A 6,859-nucleotide genomic window follows, 5' to 3' on the forward strand; every position below is an offset into this window, starting at 1 on the left:
CAGGCACAGGCAAGGGAGGAACTGAAGTGGTTTCAGGAAGGCAAGGACCAGCAAAGATGGGAAATGTGCATAGGGTTTAACCAGGCAGGCATCTCTGTTTAAAAAGCTGGTCAGGTAACCTGTTCATTGGCAGAGAGCAGCTAGCTGTTCTGGAAGTATTTAGGTCCAGCAGGATTCAGTTGCCTGCTTGCCAATGAAGCAATAAGAAAAGGAAGTGTTGTATCAGAAGCCTACCATCAGAATGCAGCAGTGGAAAATCTACAGCAGTCTCAGAGACAACCCCAGGGTTCCCAAAACTTGAATGTAGACAGAAGCAGTTACCTGTCAGCTTCATTGCATGCCCATGCTCGGCTTTCCTACTAGAGAGTCCCTGCTTCCATGGTCAAATGGATTGGCCCTTTTGCCATGTGTTCAATGGTCATGGAAGTAGATTATTGGTTATTAGGCCCTGCAGGCACATGAATGGGTAAAGCTTAGAGGATCTGACCTTTAGCAAAGCCTGGATAGGAAGCTTCATATGAACCATATGTAAGCCACTCTGTGCTCCATAGATGAAAAGCAGGGTTTATAAATAAAGAAGTAGATATAAAATGTGGTCTGATCATGAGCAATGGCAGAAATTACTCAATGCTGATTAGAAATGTGTATCGGATTCAGCCAAATCCACCAATGAGGCGGATTCCGCCTCCAAATCCTCCAATTCAGGCAATGAGACTCATTGATTCTCCAAGGTGAAGTGGGATTTCCTCCAAAGAACCATATCTGGACCTTCCTGAAGCTTCAGGATTGCTACAACACTTCAGAGGGCTGCAGAAATGCTATGTGTCTGGAAAAAAACAGGGTGTCTAAAAAAAATCGCTTCTTGTTGTTTATTCAGTCAGTCACTTCCGACTCTTCATGACTTCATGGACCAGCCCACGCCAGAGTTTCCTGTTGGCCGTCGCCACCCCCAGCTCCCCCAAGGTCGAGTCCATCACCAGTCCATACTCCAGGAAATAAAGCCAGACTGCTCACTTGAGGGAATGATATTAAAGGCAAAACTGAAGTACTTTGGCCACATCATGAGAAGACAGGATACCCTGGAGAAGATGCTGATGCTAGGAAAAGTGGAAGGCAAAAGGAAGAGGGGCCGACCAAGGGCAAGATGGATGGATGATATTCTGGAGGTGACGGACTCAACCTTGGGGGAGCTGGGGGTGGCGACGGCCGACAGGAAGCTCTGGCGTGGGCTGGTCCATGAAGTCATGAAGAGTCGGAAGAGACTGAATAAACAAACCCTGGTGTGTGCCATATGGCTTTGATAATTTAGGCTTTTCCAGCGATGACAGGGTGTCTAAATGGAAGCTAAGCTGTAATTAGGGAGGCCAGAGCAACCACAATTTTGGCCAAGAATAGTTTGAGATGAAGACCCTCACCAAAGTTCCAAATAAAATTTAGAAATTGTGCACTCTGCTCGAGGACTCCTTTTGGTAGTCACTTCCCACTACCCTAAACTCACCTTGTCCACCTCCCATGGGCTCAGCTAGCTACTCAGATGGAGATTGCTGACTACCTGCATGGCCTCATAGGTCTCACTGTGTTCCTGCACATATGAACCAGACTTCAGGACTCAATGGGTACTTTCCCAGAGTTGGTAAATCTCTCTCTCTCTCTCAGTTTACGAGGTAATGGATTCCTCTGGGCAAACACAGCAATAAAGTATGTTTTCCTCCTCCACAACAAGGAAAATTTGGCCCTGGGAATGTCAGATTATTAAAATCCAAAACCTATAGAGGGCACAAGGTTGGGAAAGGCTGCGTTACCCCTGAAATTTTGCTAAGGAAACAAAAGATGTGGTTATGTTGACTGCACTTTTCTTAATAGAAGGGTACAAGATAACAGATGGGTATGTGTGAAGGTTTGAGGCCTACAGAGGCAAAGGGGGGAAAGGTCAGACCTAGAGGCCTGGAGTTTTCTGTTGGGAGGGGGTAACCCTGAGAGGAGTAGTTTCATTTCTCCACTAAGTTCCATTTCTTCAGGTTTGAAGCAGTACTTTATGTTTTGAGGGAGGAGGGTATATAAAGAGAGCGAGAGAGCCAGTAAGAATCAGAAAGACCAGGCTGCAGACAGAGCAAGAGCAAGACAGCCAGAGAATGAAGTAAGAGCAGATTCTGAAATATGAGCAGGAAGAAGCAGCCTAGAAAAGTCTAAGGACAGCTAGGGTAAAGGGACTTGCATTTTGCAACTTTTATTTTCTTTTAAGGCCTTTTGTATCACTCAGCTCTATTGGGTAAATACCTTTAGTTGTAATTTGGTTGCTTTAAATCTACTAATAAACTGTTGTGGTTAAACCCTGTGTCTAGAGTGTCAGTCACCCCATGTCTACAGCCTAAACCTCATGTTATTGGGAAAGGGAAGTTTAAAAGAAGGAAGGTGGGACTCTTAAGGAGGCAGGAGAACCTGAAGGAGTTGCTCAGGGTGTCCAGGTCATAAGTGGAACCTTGACAGTGTGTTTTCATGCTGGTTGAAAGGCCACAGGAGGTGGTATATGGGGCTGCAAGAGAAAGGGGGAATTAGCACGTTTTCCTTCCCTATTTTCCATTCACGGAAGCCTGTTCTGGATCAAAGAGGAGCAATGTAACACGATACACTGTTTTGTCATTACCTTAATGCAATTGATTGCCCATGGGAACTGGCTGTTAAGTGATACCTGTTTACAATTTATCAATGGCATACTAAAATGCTGATTTTGAATGTGATGCACCTTGATTTTGAATGAAATGCATGTTTCCATGCTTTTGGGGAGAATTTATGTAAGCAAACTTTGGGCTTCCCCACCCCACCCTCCCAGAGTTCTGCATAGTGATGGGGAAGAAATTCATTCAGTTTGCATTTTGATGCAAACTTACCTAATTTTTCACTTTTCCCCCGGGACGGCACTTACCTGTGGCAGATGCGGTGGATTCGGTGGCGGATTCGGCAGCTGCGGCGGACGGCCAGCTGGCCGGCCGCGGCCAGGCTGCTGCGGCCGCCATTGCCGTCCCTCCAGGCTGCCGTGATAGGCTACGTAAGAATTTACATAGCCTATCACGGCTTACCCCCCCCAAAAAAACGGCGTATGCAAATGGTGGCGGCTATGGTGGCCGCCATTTGCATTCCCTATTTTTCGCTGTTCTAGCCTACATAGGCTAGAATGGTGAAAAATAGGAACGCAAATGACGGCCGCCATAGCCGCCACCATTTGCGTATGCCATTTTTTTGGGGGGGGTAAGCAGTGATAGGCTATGTAAATTCTTACATAGCCTATCACGGCAGCCTGGAAGGACACAAATGGTGGCCACTACAGCGGCCGCCATTTGCGTCCACAGCAGCCTGTCCGCAGCCGGAAGTCTGGCTGCGGACAGACCTGGCCGGCTGCTCCGCAGAGCTGCTGCGGAGCAGAGCCAGCCAGGCAGGATTCTGGGGGAGGAGGACCAGATCGCCTCTCCCCCAGTCGAGGATTCCGGGGGGAGGAACAGAGCACCTCCCCCCCGCAGTGGATGCCCTGACCGGAACAGGTAAGTGATTCGTACATCCCTAAAACCAATATGTGAACTGAAACTCAGTTATTCTTTGAAATTCGCACTTCTCTCAATTTTGCAATGGAGCTCCCCAATCAAAACATGCACATAAAATGCTATATTCATGAAAATAATATTTAAAATGCAATATATTTGGGAAATGGCTTGCAAAAAACAAAAGTATAGATTAGGCAAAATTGTGCACAAAAATTCATTTTGGGGGAGAAATGTGCACAAACATCATGCAAACTTTAAAAAAAATCTCTAAGTTTGAGACAAACCAAATGTAATACTGGAAAAATTCTCAAACTTCAGGACAAACCAAACTTACGGTTGGAATAATGAGAAAGTGAGAGAAACAGAAATTGACAGATTCTTCCACCCCTAGATCTGCCACGCTGAATGAACCAGCCTGAGGGAACTTCCCCACCAGCACCAGCCCCCTTGGCTGCCGTTTCCCTGCAGAGTTGCCTCCAGTTGCCAGAGTTCCCTTCAGCAATGCTGACCCTGAGCATGTTCAGCTGTCTTTGAAGAGAATGGGAAACATCTTCAAAACAGTCCTTGGCTGTTTTTATCATCCCCCTTACTTGCTGTTTTCCTTTTCACTGTCCTTGCAACTTCATACATTTATGAACATGAGGGGAAAGAAGAACAAGGAAATTGGCAACAGGAGTGCTGATTCTGGACCTTTGCCCATTATGAGCCAAGGTGGAGTTCAGAATTGGGTTGGGCCTCGGTTCAGAAAGGCTTCGGGATTTCCAGATTGGAATATTAATTTCCAACCAACACCCCCATATTTCTGAAATGCCTCTCTGTGACTAACCACAGAGCAAAAACAACATGAAGGCTGAGGCAGCCGAACGCATGGAGGAGTTGCAGTAGAGGTGTCAAACAGTGTTCGATATGTCACAAGTAAAATGTGTGATTGATTGGAGAAGAAAGGTAATTGATACCTGGGTTGGAGTTCAGTAACAAATAAGATTAAAACTGTTATCTACAGAAAGCTGTTCCATTGTGGCTATTTCAAAATATGGGTGTTAACATCAATTAATTTAAAAAGTCAGGGCTGTCAGAGCCAGTTCCTATGCACACACCTTGGCATCATGCAAAGTATGCAGTGAGGTGCGCATTTAGTGTTAACATCAATTAATTTAAAAAGTCAGGGCTGTCAGAGGCAGTTCCTATGCACACACCTTGGCATCATGCAAAGTATGCAGCGAGGTGCGCATTTAGTGTTGCACTTAGAGACACAAACAGGAGCGCACACCAGAACCCCCTCCCCTCCCCTTGGAGACACCGGAACCCCCTGCCCTCCTCTTGGAGACACAAATAGGAGCACACATCGGAACCCCCTCTCCCTACTACCTTCTTCAGTGGATACCTGTAACCAGCAACTAGAAGCAGCTTGGAAGAATAGAGAAACAACTACTTCTTGGGAGCTGTTGCTGTCTCTATTTTATACTGTTTTATAGTATTTTATACTTTTATATTTTAACATATGCCTGGGAAATCCATTGGATAATTTAGCGGGGAAGGGGGTGCTCCTATTACTGTGGTCACGGGCAGGGGGAGGTATGGCGTTGGGGGATTAACAGGCCAGTTGAGGAGAATAGGGGCTAGATACCTTACAGCTATATCCTCTTCTGATTATTCCCCCAACCAGATGGTTCTTGGCTTGGGTCTGGTAGTGCTGCTGCTGAATGCCAGGTTGGTCCAAAACAAAATCCCCTTATCCATGATTTGATTCTCAGTGAGAGGGCTGACCTGGTATGCATTACTGAGACCTGGGTGGAGGAACTGGGAGGGGTTTGTCTCTTCCAGCTGTGCCCTCCTGGGTACTCGGTGCAGCACCAGCACTGACTTGGGGGTCAGGGAGTGGGCGGTGGGGTTGCAGTGATCCAAAGGAATTCTATCTCCCTCTCTAGGCTTCTTGTTCTTGAGTGCTGATCTTCAGTGTCTGTACTTTGTGTTGGGTACCTGGGACAGATTAGGGATTCTGCTGGTGTGCCGCCCACCTAGCTACCCATCAGACTCCCTGCCTGAGCTGATGGAGGTGGTCTCAGATTTGATGGCGAGGACCCCCAGGATGATGGTTCTGGGGCTGCTGGATCCAGGGCGGCTCAGGACTTCATGGCCACCAAGACAACCATGTTGTTGTTGTTATTCAGTCGTTCAGTCATGTCCGACTCTTCATGACCCCATGGACCATAGCATGCCAGGCTTTCCTGTCCTGCGCTCTCTCCTGGAGTGTGCTCAAGTTCATATTCATCACATCGGTGATGCTATCTAGCCATCTCATCCTCTGTCGTCCCCTTCTCCTTTTGCCTTCAATCTTTCCCAGCATCAGGGTCTTTTCCAGGGAGTTTTCTCTTCACATTAGGTGGCCAAAATATTTGAGCTTCAGCTTCGGTCTCTGTCCTTCCAATGAGCAGTCAGGGTTGATTTCCTTTAGGATGGACTGATTTGACCTCCTTGCAGTCCAGGGGACTCGTAAGAGTCTTCTCCAGCACCACAGCTCGAAAGCATCAATTCTTCAGCGCTCAGCCTTCCTTATAGTCCAGCTCTCACAGCCATACGTTGCTACTGGGAAAACCATATCTTTAATTATACGAATCTTTGTCAGCAAGGTGATGTCTCTGCTTCTTACTATGCTGTCTAGGTTTGCCATAGCTATCCTCCCAAGGAGCAAGCGTCTTTTAATTTCATGGCTATGAAATCGTCTGTGGTGATCTTGGAGCCCAAGAAAATAAAATCTGTCACTGCTTCCATTTCTTCCCCTTCTATATGCCAGGAAGTGATGGGGCCAGATGCCATGATCTTCGTTTTTTTAATGTTGAGTTTCAAACCAGCTTTTTCACTCTCCACTTTCACTCTCAACAAGAGGCTCTTTAGATCCTCTTCGCTTTCTGCCATTTGGGTGGTATCATCTGTGTATCTGAGGTTGTTGATAATTCTCCCGGGATTTTAATTCCGACCTGTGATTCATCCAACCCGGCGTTTCTCATGATGTACTCTGCATATAAATTAAATAAGCAGGGTGACAATATACAGCCTTGTCGTACTCCTTTCCCAATATTGAACCAATCGGTTGTTCCATGTCCAGTTCATACTGTTGCTTCTTGACCCTCGTACAGGTTTCTCAGGAGACAGGTAAGGTGGTCTGGTACTCCCATCTCTTTAAGAATTTGCCACAGTTTGTTGTGATCCACACAATCAAAGGCTTTAGTGTAGTCAATGAAGCAGAAATAGATGTTTTTCTGGAATTCTCTTGCTTTCTCCATGATCCAGCGAATGTTGGCGATTTGATCTCTCTAGTTCCT

The sequence above is a fragment of the Heloderma suspectum genome, chromosome 3 (genome assembly GCF_057233095.1).
Source record: "Heloderma suspectum isolate Gila_16-S chromosome 3, 16-S_ref, whole genome shotgun sequence".
NCBI lineage: Eukaryota > Metazoa > Chordata > Lepidosauria > Squamata > Helodermatidae > Heloderma > Heloderma suspectum.